Source organism: Panthera uncia, assembly GCF_023721935.1.
Source record: "Panthera uncia isolate 11264 chromosome A3 unlocalized genomic scaffold, Puncia_PCG_1.0 HiC_scaffold_11, whole genome shotgun sequence".
Classification (NCBI taxonomy): domain Eukaryota; kingdom Metazoa; phylum Chordata; class Mammalia; order Carnivora; family Felidae; genus Panthera; species Panthera uncia.
The window spans coordinates 71,282,609-71,299,141 of NW_026057578.1; the positions used below are offsets into that span (position 1 = coordinate 71,282,609).

A 16,533-nucleotide genomic window follows, 5' to 3' on the forward strand; every position below is an offset into this window, starting at 1 on the left:
ACTGAAATGTATTGTGCCCCTCCATGCTAGATTTCCCATGGATATATTATCTCATTTGATGTTTGTTACTTTTTTAAACTTAAAAAAATGTTTATTCATTTTTGAGAGACAGAGACAGAGTGTGAGCAGGGGAGGAGCACAGAGAGAGGGAGACACAGAATCCGAAGCAGACTCCAGACTCTGAGCTGTCAGCACAGAGCCAAATGTGGGGCTTGAACCCACGAACTCTGAGATCATGCCCTAAGCCAAAGTTGGATGCTTTACCAACTGAGCCACCCAGGTGCCCCTAATCTTTGTTATTTATTGAAGAAAAAGCTGATTTCCTTTTGAAGCAAAGACTCTATTACTATGATCCCTGAGGGATACTAATATATTCAATTCTAGAATATCTTATCTGGTTTATAGAGTTCTGATCAGTGCTTAGATGCCAACTAGGATTTATTACAAAGTTGGGGAATATCAGAGCTGGAGGGTATCTCTAAGGTTATATCAACCTCATTGATGAGATCAACCTTTATAATTTTACAAATGAGCAAAGGGACCCAGATAGGCTAGTGACTTAGCATAGTCAGAGAACTGGTTTTGGAAATCTTGCCCCCAAGTGTAATATTTCTACTATAAAACCATTAAGATGTATATAACTCTTGCTGAACATCAACAACAGAGTAGACATCATAATGGCCTGCCCTGAGATGGGCCCCCTCTGCAGAGAAAGAGGCCTACCACTTGTGGAGGAATTGCATGATAATCCTCAAGGAGCAAAGAGCCTCAGACTCCCAGCACTGTAATAATGCAGGCAGTCTGCCGAGTCCAGGCTGAACCAAGACATGACCTTTGCTTGACTTTTTTATTACATAAGAAAGCACGAGGAGTTCAGGCCAACACTTTTTTCTCCCTAAAAAAAAATACAAAAAAAAAAAAAGAAAAAAGAAATGACTGCTTATGGAAGATGGATAACAAGAATCCCAGGTCCTTTACTTCTCTTCCTGATAAACGTTTCCCTCGCAGCAAATTCCCAGCAGGACTCAGCCCATCTGGTAAAATGATAGGAGAGAGATTAAATCACTTTCCCTTTATAAAATGTGTGTACCTCCTTGTAACTGGACTAAGACTCCAGATTTACATTCCCTATTTCATATCTCTCTCTGAGAATAATCTCCTGACCTGCACAGTGGACTTAAGAACACCAAAAAGCTCTTCTCTCTGACTGGTTTATCAGGAAAATCATTCTCCTGATTGGCTTATGCCCACTCCTCAGGGGCCAGTGGAATGTTCCACACTGGTGATGGTGAGGCTATGACTTCTCCTTGCAGTGGGCCAGGTACGGGGGGGCAGGGAAGCCAAAGGGTTTTAGAGGGCACATGGAGCGGTAAAGGTGAATAAGGCCAAAGTCTGTAGAGGTAATCTGAGTGTAAATAGTGGGAAGAACACATGCAGTATGAAGTCAGGAGGCTACTGAGATCGGAGTTGCTAAGTTAAGGGTTTGGAACTGAATGGAAGTGGGCTCGTAGCACAGGCAAGAGGGTCTCCTGGAAGATAGCCCCAGATTGCAGCTGGCAAGTGTGGCCTGCCGTCTGTGGTTGGCAGGGCCTGGTGTTTTGAAGTGGTTGAAGTTGCCGGGATCTGTGGACCCAGACAGGCCACTGGCCAGTGAACAAAACTAAGAGCACCAGGGTCTGAGTTGGGGTCTGAAGTGAAAACTGGATCTCCATAATCAAAGAGGTCAACAGGGTGTAAAGTCAAGGACAAACCCATTGTTAGTCCAATAAGCATGTTTGGCAAATCAGGGGAGGAGCAAGAATGCGAGTGTGGAGCCCGAGAGAGCAGGAGGCCATAGTGGTCAATGTTGGAGGAGTGCAGTCCAGCACTGGGGCAAATGGGCTGGAATGATGCCAGGCCAAGGAGTGGACGGTACAGCCACTCTTCATTCTGTTTCTGTGCTCTGAATGAGATGTGTCTTGTGCCATTTAAAATACCACCAGAGCTTTCTTCTAGAGGCTCGAAGATGGGCAAGTTCATCTAGATGGCATCAAGATGGGCAAGTTCATGAAACCGGGGAAGGTGATGCTGGTCCTGGCCAGTCACTACTCCGGATGCAAAGCAGTTACCATGAAGAATGTTGATGTTGATACCTCAGACTGTCCCTACAGCCATGCTCTGGTGGCTAGAATTGACCGCTATCCCTGCAAAGTGACAAGCTGCCATGGGAAAGAAGGAAATCATCAAGAGGTCAAAGATCAAGTCTTTTGTGAAAGTTTATAACTACAATCATGCATGCCCATAAAGTACTCTGTGCATATCCCCTTGGACAAAACTGTCGTCAACAAGGATGTCTTCAGAGACCCTGCTCTTAAATGCAAGGCTTGATTAGTAGCCAAGGTAAACTTCCAGGAGAGGTACAGGACGGGCAAGAACAAATGGTTCTTCCAGGAGCTGAGGTTTTAAATCTGCTTTGTTTCAGTCATTAAAAATACACACACACAAAATGTACCACCAGAATGACTGTAGTTAGTAATACAGTATTACATATTTGAAAGTTGCTAAGAGAATAGATCTTAAAAGTTCTCATCACAAGAAAAAAAAATGTAACTGTGAACAGGGACAGATATTAACTAGACTTATTGTGGTGATCACTTTGCAAAATGTATTTGCATGAAATCATTATAATTTCATTAAAATGAAACTAATATAATGCTATATGTCAATTTTACCTCAATTAAAAAAAATTACTACCGGTAACTTTGCTCTATTTCCTTCCAATTAATTGAGAGTATGAAAGAGAAAGAGAATTTTGCTTATGGGGAAGAGTATGTTTGTGTTGACAGAAAATACTATTGGGGACTTCCAGAATTTCAAACACACAGGCATTCCTAAGGGAATATGCTGGGGCAGTAGGAAAGAGGGAATGTGGTCAAAAGGACTGTTCCATGATCAGCCATATTGAGTTCTCCAAGTGACTGGTTAGGGATCCATGGGTGTGGTTGAGGTGCTCTCTTTAGAAAAATTCTATGAGAATGCAAACATTTTGGAGCGGGTAGGTAACATTAGCACACTGGAGAGTTCTAACAGCTCAGCTCAGACACATCTATGCTTATGCCTGGAGGGAATGGAATGAGGCCACTAAGGTGCTGGGAAGGTCAGGTTCCCAGCACAGAAGCCTAGGGACACTGGGCATGGACAGGCCAAGGGAGAAAGGGAGTGTGAGCTGTGGGGATGCTCCAGCATCTGAGCAAAGAGGAGGGTAGGGAATGGGGCCCATTTTATGGGATGCCAGTGTCCCTATCTATACTCCCAACTTCTACCACACTGGGTCAACTTTTGTCTATTTTGCACATCGGGTTTCTGTGATTTTCTTTTATTTGGCTTTAGACCATTTGAAAACCATCACCTTATATCCACAACACTAAGCACCTTCTGTGTTCTTTTAATATTATTTTTTTTAATTTTTTTTTAACGTTTATTTATTTTTGAGACAGAGAGAGACAGAGCATGAACAGGGGAGGGTCACAGAGAGAGGGAGACACAGAATCTGAAACAGGCTCCAGGCTGTGAGCTGTCAGCTCAGAGCCCGACACGGGGCTCGAACCCACGGACTGTGAGATCATGACCTGAGCCGAAGTCGGACGCTTAACCAACCGAGCCACCCAGGCACCCCTACCTTCTGTGTTCTTAGCTATGTATCAGATGCTATCTTGGTTTATTCATGTGGGAGTTTCTCTTCAAGGTGTTCACAGTCTCTCTGGAAATCCCAATTTTATGTAATGGCAACAAGAAGAAAACAAAATAGGGTAGGACTTAAGTGCTAAGTGATGTGTTGGGGGTACAAGTGACTCATAGTTTTGAGGGTTGTGGGGGGTGAGGACCCATGTCAAAAGTTATAGAAATTTCTACCTGAAAAAAGTGATATTTGAGCTGAATCTTAAAGAAGGAGAGGATTTGAATAAGTGAGGAAGGTATGTGAGCTATGAGAATAGCAAAAACAAAGGTATAGAGATAGGAATGTTCAAGGCCAGTTTGGGAAACAATAAATAGAGAAAACATATGGAAGACTGACAGTGTTTTCCACTTTTTAAATTACTTATTCAGACAATATCCTGAGCAAGAACAATTTCCTGTGGTTTATAAATAGGTCCCAGTTATTTTAGTAGAACGTAATGCTGATGATCATTCATGGAATGTTCCACAGAGACTTCAGTTTTCCAAGGACCAGGAGAAAATGTATAAATGTGGAAGGAATGGTCCAGAACATGAAACACCATGAACAAAACCTAATACAAAGTGTGTGCAGAAACTTAGTGTTCCTAGCCAGGTACTTGTCTCCTTCACTCTTTCTCCCTCCTGGATTTGTTTCTGATTTATGATGCAAAGTGCCCAAGGCTTCAGATGGCATGCACCTTTGGATATGAAAGAACGAGAATAGAAATTGGGAGATAATAAAACAGGCACCAGAGATGAAGTCATTTGTCTGAGCTCACAGAGTGGGTGGTGCCAAGGTTACAATTCAGGACGCACATCTTGAGTCTCCTTTCACCCAAGATTTCCTACCCAATTCCAAAACCAAGAAGCCACTAGAATGGTACAGAATCCCAAATCCAGTGGTTCCTAAGATGAGAACATTTTCATAAGGCTAGTATGTTTCATAGGTTGGGGATCCCAGTTGCCCGTGCTTGAGACACATTTCAATGTATATGTCCATGTTATGGGGTATGCAAAAGAAAGAAGATATTTATATTAATTAGGTTATGGGTGGATTTGTATTTTATTGCAATTAGCATCATTTTCAACTTTCTTGTGGGGTTCTATTTTCAATCTGTTTCACTAGCATTTGTATATATATATTGTTCATTTTGGCCTAAGAAAGATTATGAGTGAATACCGTCTTTTTATTTGTGTTTTTCCTTTGGGTTCCTCTTACTGTAGACTCCGGGCAAAAGAACTGATGGTTATCCTAAATAAGCTACCTTCCAATCAGAATGCAGTGGTAAAAGAGGGAGTTTGAACTTTACTCACAGCTTCAAGTCACTAAAATTAAATTTTAGAGCAACAGCAGCAGCAGCAAAGTATGTTATTATGAAAACTTTCTTAGGAAAAATATCCAAAAGTCGATCTTGTCTGTATCTGAAGAGATCCCCGTCAAATGTCTCCAGAAGTATGAAATAACACTACTGTCAGTGATCCCACCAGTTTTTGCAAGAACTCAGGGTTGTATTTAAGCCTTTACCCACACCCCAGCTCTCTAAATAAGAATGGATGTTATTAAATCTCCCTCTTGTTCTTAGAGCTGGGTCATTTTATGGGGGTAATAAAATCAGCACCGATAGCATTTCTGGCCATTCCAATAATCATCCTGCAGATTAAAAAAATACCCATAGAATTGAAAAGGAAGCTCCATTCAACTTATCAAATGTAATAACAATTGCCTACAGAAATGACCTTTGACATACAGAATTTGTAGCCGGTAAAAGAGTATTATTTTCACACTGTGTTTAAGATTTGCAGAATACTTAAAAAAAAATTTTTTTTTGTTTATTGATTTTTGAGAGAGAGAGAGAGAGACAGAGCATGAGTGGGGGAGGGGCAGAGAGAGAGGGAGACACAGAATCCAAAGCAGGCTTCAGGCTCTGAGCTGTCAGCACAGAGCCTGACACAGGGCTGGAACTCATGAACTGCAAACTGTGAAATCAAGACCTGAGCCAAAGTCAGATGCTTAACCAATTAAGCCATCCAGGTGTTCTGCAGAATACTTTTTTAATGACAAAGGTTTTACTTGGTTTACTCATGCCATACATGTAAGTTTTACATTTCATGAGGCAATTTGAAGGAAAGGGTGAAGGTATTCTTTTTGAGCATACTCTCTTTTATAGTAATACAATAGCAATATCAGATTATAAATTAAACCACCAGCTAATCAGAAGTTAAGTTCACGGGCATAACCTAAAAAGCATACCCTACATATATTTTTTGGTTCCCAACACTGCAACATCTTTACCTTGGGGTGTGAAAGAACTAGAATAGAAATTGGGAGATTTCTAGCTTAGAAATCAAATCAGGTTTTCCCATTTTGATACTTAAACCAAGACAAAACAAACAAACAAAAAACCCACAAAACATTCCAGTCTTCTGAGATATGGAAGTTTAGATAATGTATTTTCTGTGCCATCCTCAGAAAGTAAGATTCATGTGCCCTTCATATTTTAACATTATAGATCTGTAAAGAGTGCCTGTATGCCCAGCTGATCACGAAACACATCTTTCCTTCCTTTCTCCAGTATGTTCTATTCAGGCTTTCCCAAACCAGTATACCTCCCAGCACTATTTCCACTGAATATGACTTGAACAAAGGGCTTGGAAGTGGTGGGAACAGAGTGAATCATGGTAAGTCTGTGATGCAACATCTACCTCTCTATTTATGAAGCATGGAAAGTATATTAAAATCTGCAATTAAATTGAGGTCTAATTTTGTTTATCTTAGCATTTCCCAAGTTTAGTTGACCACAAACCCCATTCCCCTCTAAGCTAGGCACTAGTATTCTATGGGCTGTGTTTGGATCAACGTCAGCCTGGGCACAGGCACTGGTTTTCATTCACATGCCGGCCTCAGGGGCTCTCTTGCCACTTGCTAGCTAGCAAGTTACTTTCCCTCTCAGAACCCTAGTTTCCCCATCTGAATTCTATCGAAAATGATATCTATCTCACATGTTTTTTAAGGTATGTATGCTCAATAAACATGTATCTCCTTCCATTTACAAACAAGGCAGTATAAATCTTTCTGTGTTTCAACAAGCATTCCAGTATCCTCTCTAATAGGGCTTTTTCCAGTCTCATTTCCTAAGAACATGGAGAAGTGTTAACACTGCTTTAGAGTCGGACTCTCTAGAATGTAATTTTACTGTGTAACATTTGACTTAAGTTGACTTATCAATCTCTCTGTGCCTCAGTGTCCCCACATGTAAAATGGGGATAATTTTAAGCAACTGGTACTTGCTTCACAGGGTTGTGAAATTTAAAGGCTAGTATTGATAAAGCAATAAGAATAACACCTAGTCTAGGGTAAGCATTCACTAGTCTCATTAAAACTACTAGTAGTCTTATTTTCTAATCATACACTGTGCTCCAGCCACAGTAGGCACCTTGCTACCCAAAGATACCTGATATTTTCCCATATTCACAACTCTTGTCTTTCATCTTTTTTCCCTGGTGAAATCTTATCCATCCCTTGAGGCCCACCACGAATGCTGCCTCCTTGATGAAGCCTTTCCAGATTTTCCCTAACCAGGTGACTTCCTGCTCCAAGGGATCCGATGCTGAAAGGGGCTTTGTAATCTCCTCCTGGCTCTTACCATGTTTGACACTGCATTCAATGAGTTTTATATTCCTAGAGGCATGCACACGCACACACACACACTCAGTATCCAGCCGTGTGATCTAGCCGGTACAATTTCAGGCAGGGAAGCAGTAAACCTAGACTCTGGCCCCACTCTGTAACCCTGGGGAAGTCACTTTATGGGAGCTTTGATTTCCCCTTAAAACAGTGGGTTGGATTAGGCCAGTTCTAAAGCCTCTTCTACATCTATCCTTCTGTAAGTCTAGTGTGCACCCCTAGGGCAGCCCTCTGTAAGCCTGAAGAATTTCAAGAGAATAGAAGGAACAAAATTTGAGCCAGAAATGTCTGATTAGAAATGCTTGCACTGTTTATAAAAGAACACAGACTGAAACAACCCGAATAAAAAAAGTGTGGCATAAAATGGAATACTGTGCAGTTCTAATAACAACAACAAAGAATAAGGAAGCTTACCATAAGGAAAGCTACTAAGGAAAGATCTCTAGGACGCATTAAGTGAAAAAAAAAAAAAAGCAAGGTGCAAACAGTGTTTGTAGAATGCTCCTTGTTTTACGGAAAAGGGAGAGAAGTTATAAGAATATATATTTGATTTTGGTTATGTATGCCTAAACGGACACTGGGCAGGTGCCCTGGAAGAGTACATAGAAAAAATTTTTAAATGGTTACCTATAGGGGCACCTGGGTGGGTCAGTCGGTTGAGCGTCTGACTTTAGCTCAGGTCATGATCTCACAGGTCAGGGCTCAAGCCCTGTGTTGGGCTCTGTGCTGACAGCTCAGAGCCCGGAGCCTACTTCGGATTCTGTGTCTCCCTCTCTCTCTGTCTCTCCCCCCACTCATGCTCTGTCTCTGTCTCTGTCTCTCTTTCTCAAAAATAAATAAAAACATTTAAAAAAATAAAATGGTTACCTATAGGAAATGGTCTGGGGTTTGGGACTGGTGGGAACAGGGTGAGAATGAGAATTTCAATGCATTCCTTTTAACACCATTTGATCATTTACTTATTTATTTATTTATAATCTCTACACCAATGTGGGGTTTGAACTCATGACCCCCAAATCAAGAGTCAGATGCTTTTCTGATTGAGCCAGCCAGGAGCCCCTACCATTTTGATTTTTTAATTATGCGAATGCATTGCCTATTTGAAGAAAAAGTTAAGAGAAACCTCTGATTGTGACAATGTTTAACAGAAACAGATGTTTATCCTATTTGCTTATTTTCAGTTTTCAGTGAGGCTAGGGTCGAACTAAGGAATGATGTACTAATTTATTGCTGTAGCTTTGTACTGAGATATGAATCCCTGTGGCATACTTGCCATTTGAAAGGTGAAATTTTGGCCATTTGGATATTCTTGAAGGTTTCTTCTCAAGCCAGCCACCTTGATTCCACAGTTCATGCCACCTGATGCAGACAGATGCTCCGCAGCCAGAGGCCTCCACCCACCTGGGAGGTAGCTGGTAGTTAAAGGAAAGGCCTTGGGCTGCAATATAAGCACCCCTATTCTTCCTGGAGGATCTGGGAGAATTCAATTGAGGAGGAAGGGAGGGGGCAACCTAGCAAATTCTCAAATCCTCATGGAGGGCAAATGAACAGAGGGTCAGAGGACTCAGAGAAGGCTCTGATTCTCCTTTTAGGAATGGTTAAAGATGGGGTGCCTGGTGGGCTCAGTTAGTGAAACATGCAACTCTTAATCTCAGGGTTGCGGGGTTCAAGCCCCATGTTGGGTGTAGAGATTACTTTAAACGATTAGATAAATCCTTTAAAAAAATTTTTTTTAAGTTTATTTATTTTTGAGAGAGAGACAGAGCCAGAGACAGAACATGAGCAGGGGAGAGGTAGAGAGAGAAGGAGACACAGAATCCAAAGCAGGCCCTATGCTCTGAGCTGTCAGCACAGAGCCCGACGCAGGACTTGAACTCACAAGCTGTGAGAGCATGACCTTAGCCAAAGTCAGATGCTTAACTGACTGAGCTGCCCAGGCACCCCAAGATGAGATAAATTCTTAAAAAAAAGTGGGGGGAATGGTTAAAGTGATAGCATCTACACTCCAACAGCTATGACACAGTTCAGGGAATGTTTTCAGATAACTTTTCCAGCTTTCCCAAAAAATCTATCCATCAGATGGTGCAAACCTTCCTCCCCAATGGGTGAAATCCCACATTCTTCTCAAATTTAGGTAACCCACCACCTTAAGAAACTTAGACCTATAAATATTTTTGTTTCTACCACAGAGTCCTGCAGCAATTAGAAATCCAATGTATGACATTCTCAGATTGCTGTGGTCCAGGGTCCCATTTGGAGAGAATCCTGAGATTAAATTACTTGCAGCTGAGGCAGGCCCACGTTTAGCCAGTATATATTGCATCAAACCCCAGCACTCCTGCTTGGTTACTCCTGGGAAGGCTTCAGAACAGCTTTTCAAAGCAGACCTCATAAAAACAAACACCCCCACTACGACCCCCATCTTCTGTCCCCTTAAAAAAGCAAACAACAATACCGCTCTGTTCACCAAACACAGGGGGATTTTCTGTTTAAAGTATCTTTTCTTATTTCATATTGGCAGGACTTGTTAAGGAACCGATGGCTTTCAAGTTGCATGAACTTTGAAACAAAAACATATAAGAATCCAGGTGCTTAAAACTTCCTCAAACTTAGATACTTCCTTACAACCTTCATCTAAAAAAAGTCTTTTTAAAGTTTTATTAAAGCAATTTCAGTTAAAAAAAAAAAGAAGGGTGCCTTTGGCCCCATATTTTGACTCATTATGTTTGAGTGTAAAGCTAGTAAGTAAAATGTCATAAGATCCTATTTCCCTTTTCAGACTTAGAAACAAATTTAGAAACTTGGTGTCAGATCTGAGTTTGAATTCTGTTTTCATCACTTACTAGCTGTAAGACCTCAGACAAGTAACCCAACCTCTTTGTGCCTCAATTTCCTCATTGGTAAGATAGAGTAATAAAAGTACAAATACATGTAATAAACAAACAAGTAATAAATAAAATGAGTATGTGTACTTAGCGGAGTGCCTAGAGATGTATGTGAGTGACAAAAATAACAGTGTTAAAACAATAACAAAAAATTATTATACTTCATATCTCATGTAGGGGAAATACTAACTGAAATCGAGCAAATACAGTATTTCTTCATTTTTGTGATTCTTTACAGGCTCCAGTTTCAGTCTTAAATAAATGCTTATCATTAAAATTGAACTCTTGTTTACTCTAGCCTGCGTATAAAAGAAAAAACCCAAGAGAAGAAAAGAGCCTGCCAACCATGAGAAGCAAGCAAGGAAGGAATTTCATTGCCTCCACAGCAAATGTTCAGATAGTCTGAGTGTTTTACTGTCATGAGACACAGCATTTATGCTGCGGCTGGGCACCCCCACCTACTGAGAATCTGAGGGCCCAGGATGGGAAATGAGGACACTCCAACATCAAAAGTATGATTGGGGGGCAAAGTGGATAAGATCTAATCACTCAATCCAGACAGAAGAACTTCTCCTCAAACCAGTGGCATGTTAAACTTTTCTGACCTCTGTGGGGAAGTGATTTTTCTTCTCTTTGTTCCTCACCCATCAGCCTATGAATTTCTGCAATTTCTCAAATGAATTCTAGGCATGAATCTAGCCCACTTCTGGAATCCTTTACATAGGCTGGCAAACTATGTCACGTTGGGGGGTGGGGTTATCTCTAGGCAATGCCTCTCTGTCATTGCCAAGGTCATCTTTGGACTTCTGAAAGAATGACACCAGTCATGAAAATATTAGCCATGCTTGCCTTCTGCTCACAAGGGAGCACCAAGGCTTGCCACCCACACATACCAAGGCCATTGTGATGGAGGCACTATGGAAAGCCTGGAAGGTGGAGATTAGGCCTCACTTTGGATTCTCACTTGGTAGCATATTCCAAATTCTAGTTGCTTTTCTTCAGTTTTCCTCAGCCTAAATAGGGAGGATGCCAATAACTGGAGTCCCCATTGACAATACCTAGAACAAAGTTGTCCAATAGAAACATAATGTGAACCACATATGTAATTTAAACATTTTGGGGGGATGCCTGGGTAGCTCAGTTGGTTGAGCATCCGACTTCAGCTCAGGTCACGATCTCACGGTTCCTAGGTTCGAGCCTTACATTGAACTCTGTGCTGACAGCTCAAAGCCTGGAGCCTGCTTCAGATTCTGTGTCTCCATCTCTCTGTGCCCCTCCCCGGTTCATGTTCTCTCTCTCTCTCAAAAATAAATGAACATTAAAAATATTTTTAAATAGCCATATTTGAACAAATAAAAATAAATGGTAAAATTAATTTTAAAAATAGGTTTTATTTAATCCATCATATCCAAGATAATTTCATAGCAACATATAACAGATATTTAAAAAATTGAGATATTTTATTTCCTTTTTTTTTTTAACTAAGCCTGAACCTGGTGTGTATGTAGACGTCATAAAATTTACAGTTAAAGCAAGTAGATTCGAATATCCAAGTTGTTCCAAATACAGTTAACATTTTTCTGATAACTCAAACCAAGAACTGATTTTTAAATTTAAATCTCAATTCATTAAAATTAGGTAAAATTGACGAGCACTGGATATTGTATGTAAGTGACAAATCACTAGATTCTACTCTTGAAACTAATATTACACTGTATATCAACTAACTAAACTTGAAATTAAAACCTCAAATATTAAAAATTAAGTAAGTAAGTAAGTAAAATTAGAAATTCAGTTCTCTGTCACTCCAGCCACATTTCTAGTGGCTATTATTGTATGAGACACTGCAGGCTGAGAAAATAAAGAAAAAGTGCATGATGTTTTATGGAGAGGTCTTCTGCTGCTACATCTTCAAGTGCTATATGCCAAAGGGAGGGTCCAATAACTTTTTCTAGTTTGTTCCCAAAACAATACGGACTCAGAATCCCTTTAACATTTCTGTGGTGGGATAATTAGAATCAAGCTGTCTGAAAATAGGCAAGTGGAATAATCAACTTACATATATGAGAGGTACATGGTGACAAACCCTTTCTCAAGTCGTGCATTGTAGGAAAGTTTTAAAGAATATGCAGAAGCCTATTCACCAGATGGGACAAGTGGTTGGTTGGTTGTTGAAAAATAATGTTAAATGAGAAATAAAAAAGATTTTCACTTTTGAATTATATTTTTTTAATTGGGGTGAAATCCAGATAACCTAAAACTAACCATTTTAAAACAGACATTTCAGTAGCATTTAGTATAGTCATTATGTTGTGTAACTACCACCTCTACGTAATTCTAAAACACTTTCATCACCCAAAATAAAATTTCATACCAATTAGGTATGAAATTAAGTATACCCCATTCACTCCCCTGCTCCTCTCCCAGTCCCTGGCAACCACCAATCTGTGTTCTATCTCTGTGGATTTACCTATTCTGGATATTTCATATAAATGGAATCATATAATATTGACTTTTTGTGTCTTTTTTTCCCACATTATACATGTATCAGTGCTTTATTCCTTTTATGGCCGAATACTCTTCCATTGTATGTATATACCATATTTTGATTCATCCATTGTTGGACATTTGGGTTGTTTCTACATTTTGACTATTGTGAATAGTGCTATTATGAACATCTGTGTACAAGTGTTTGCGTGATACCTGTTTTCTGGACTTTGGGGCATATAGTTGGGTATGGAACCGCTGGATCATGTGGTGATCCTGTTTAACTATTTGAGGAACTGCCAAACTCTTTTCCACAACATCTGCACCATTTTACATTCCCACCAGCAATATATGAGGCTTCCATTCCTCTACATCTTGCTGAATTTTCTTTTCATTCATACTTGTTATTTTCTTTTTCTTTTTCTTTTTTTAAAGTAAAGCTATGGCCTAAATGGGTGATGAGCATTAAGGACGGCACTTGTTGGGATGAGCACTGGGTGTTATATGTAAGTGATGAATCACCAAATTCTACTCCTCAAATTATTATTACACAACATGTTATCTAACTAGGACTTAAATAAAATTAAAAAAAAATTAAAGCTATCCTTGTGGGTGTAAAATACTGTTTCATAGTACTTTTGATTTGCATTTCTCTAATGACTAATGATGTTGAACATATTTTCATGTGCTCATAGGCGATTTGTATTATCTTCTTTGGAGAAAATTCTATTTGAGTCCTTTGCCCATTTTTTAATTGAGTTGTCTTTTTGTTGTTGAGTTGTAAGAGTTCTCTATGTATTTTGGATACTAGACCCTTATTAGATGTGTAATTTGCAAATCTTTTCTCTTATTTTCTAGATTGCTTTTTCATTTTCTTGGTAATACCCTTTGATGCACAAAAGCTTACAATTTCCATAAGTCCAACTTGTCTGTATTTATTGTTGTTTGTCATGCTTTTGGTGTCACATCTAACAATTCATTGCCTAATCCATGAGGCACATTTTGAAAAAATAACAATAGATTTATATCTGGAAAAAGACATAAAATTTTACTTTACTTGAAACATGAATTTAAATTTACCTGCTAATCAGTTGATAGTCAAAAGGTTTCCTCCAACATGTTTACTGAGTGAAAGACCACTTATTTTTGCATAAGCCACAACTATATGATAGTTTGATTTCTTTTAAGTTGACTAAGAATTTAGAGACGCTTGCAAAGCAACCTGCCTCCAGATATTTCAAAGTTTTTATGATTTCCATTCTTCCCTAAATTTTAGTGTTATCTTGCCCACATATAATTTGATGCAGTATTTTTAGCCTTTAACAGACATTTAAATAATATGCAACTTAGGGGCACATGGGTGGCTCATTTGGTTAAGTGTCTGACTTTTGATTTCGGCTTAGGTCATGATCTCAGACTTCATGAGATCAAGCCCTGCACTGGGCTCTGAGTTAATAACATGGAGTCTGCTTGGTATTCTCGCTCTCCCTTTCTCTCTGCCCTCCCTTCATGTGCATGTGCACACGCTCTTCTCCCCCATCCCTCTGCTCAAAATAAGCAAATAAACTTTAAAATATGCAAATTAGTTATCGCTGAAATAAGTCTCTTTGCACACTCATATTTATTTGGCTTATGTGATGCTTAATTATAATAAGAATAATTACTAAGTAAAATAGGTATAACTATAACAAGTATAATTGGCATAAATAAATTTGGGAATAAACTCAACTGACTTGGTAAGTACATAGCACGATGGCAGGAACTGAAAAATACAGTTGTAGCAGAATACAGCCCACTGTCAAAGTGTGCTTGGTGTGCTATGGACATCAGTCAATCTGCTCACAATACAGAGGAAATGAATTGTGTAATCCAAATGTGTTAACTGAAGAAGAGTTAAGAGAGCAGTTATTCTATTATTCTAGAGGTCTCAATTTAAAATTATTTAAAACATTTTTTAAACATTTTTAAACCTTGTGGTAACAAATACATAAAATTTACCATTTTAACCCTTTCAAGTGTACAGTTCAATGGCATAAAGTACATTCACATTGTTGTGCAAACATTACAACCATCAATCTCAAGAAGTTTTTCATCTTGCAAAACAAAACTGCTTCTTAATAATAATGCAATGTCAAGCACACAGCTCTGCTATGCTATCTTCTAAGCAGATACCAGTGGCTCTTCGTAGCAGTGTGACCTTGGGCAACTTATTTAACCTGCTGTTGTCTTTAGTTTTCTAATCTACAAGATGGGATTAATATCTACCCCACAGGACTAACAAAAAGGACAAAAAATATATTTTTTAAAGCATTTTAAAAACTGAAAGCATTTTACAATTGCTACTTACGTTTATTTTTATTAATAGAAAATTTGAGGAGACTTTCATAGAAAGCTAGGCTTCTTATTCTCATCACTTTATAAATATTATTTCTACATATTTAGATTATTGAGATTTATTATCCCACATATATCTTACTTGTTTATTGATTGTATCCCCTACTAGAAAGGAAAATCCATGAAGGCAGTGATTTTTTTCTATTTTGCCCATTGCTCTATTTCATGGTCTAGAACAGATCAAAGTATATATATTTCCTGAATAAATGAGAGAATGAATTATTTCATACATCAGTAAATGTGTTATTAGTGCTTTAATATTAGTGCTTTAATATTAAAAACTATTAATTCATGATATTGGTAGCTCAAACATGTAAGTCTTTACATCTTCCCAGTGCTAAATTAATATGTCTGAAGCCCCAAATAGAACATTTCTACTATGAGGAAACTTCCAGACTAGTTCAGAGTTGAAAGGAAGTCAAGTTTAGGAGTAAATAGAAATGAAAAACATTTATTCAAATGTTCAAAATGTGTTCTCAATTTCAAATTTTAGGGTATTATCAATACAATAAAAGATGGGTTTTAATTGGGTTGATTTAATGTAACCAAGGAAATACTTTAAGCACCAGTCTCTCTTTTCTAAATAAAACAGGCAGACAATACTATTGTTTGTCAATATCCGGTTTCAAGTATAGCTATGGGACTTGCTTTGGCAAATGAAATGTGAGTGGAGGTAACCTTACGTCATTTCTGGGTGGAAGTATTTAGTTGCTGGTACTTAACCCTCCATCATAGTCTTTCCTTACAATGGAGATTGTGCAAGTACCCACTGACATGGAGGTACCATAATATTAACATATTCTATAATGCTGAGCTGACACATAGAAGACAGCTTCGCCCAAGAGACGGTCTCTTGGAACCACAGTTGATTTGATATCAGCAATAAATTAACTCGTTGATTTGGAACTCGTGTGCTATACTGAGATTTGGGAACTGTGTATTATAACATCATAATTTAGTCTGTAGTGACATATATATATAGACAATCTTTTCGTCTACATTTTGAATGGCAAGTTAAAATAACAATTTGCATCTGCAAAAGTTTTGTAATAAAGTACTATTTCTATGGGAGACAAAGATATATAATCACGTGGCTTCAAAAATGGAGAGTAATAGTATAGTATGTTACAGACATGATTATCAATGAGTTCTAGGTTCCTTTAAATCATCTTGATTTCTATTGTGAGGAAGAACTCAACAAAGCAGCTTCTGACATATTTGAGAATAATCCTTTTGAGTTACCATCACTACTAAGGCTTTTTATCCTTTTCTAGATTATTGCCTTTCACAGAGATATAGGTCTTCACCAATAATCTCTCCATATTTAGACTCTTTTATTTGTCCTGTTACTTTTTTTTGGTCAGTGGTACACTGGGCTCTTCTAGA

General features: G+C 38.7%; 1 pseudogene; it reads left to right on the forward strand.

The window, feature by feature from the left end:
• The first annotated feature begins 2,034 nt into the window (after window positions 1-2,034).
• Window positions 2,035-2,445, forward strand: LOC125936246 (60S ribosomal protein L27-like; annotated as a pseudogene).
• Window positions 2,446-16,533: the final 14,088 nt, after the last annotated feature.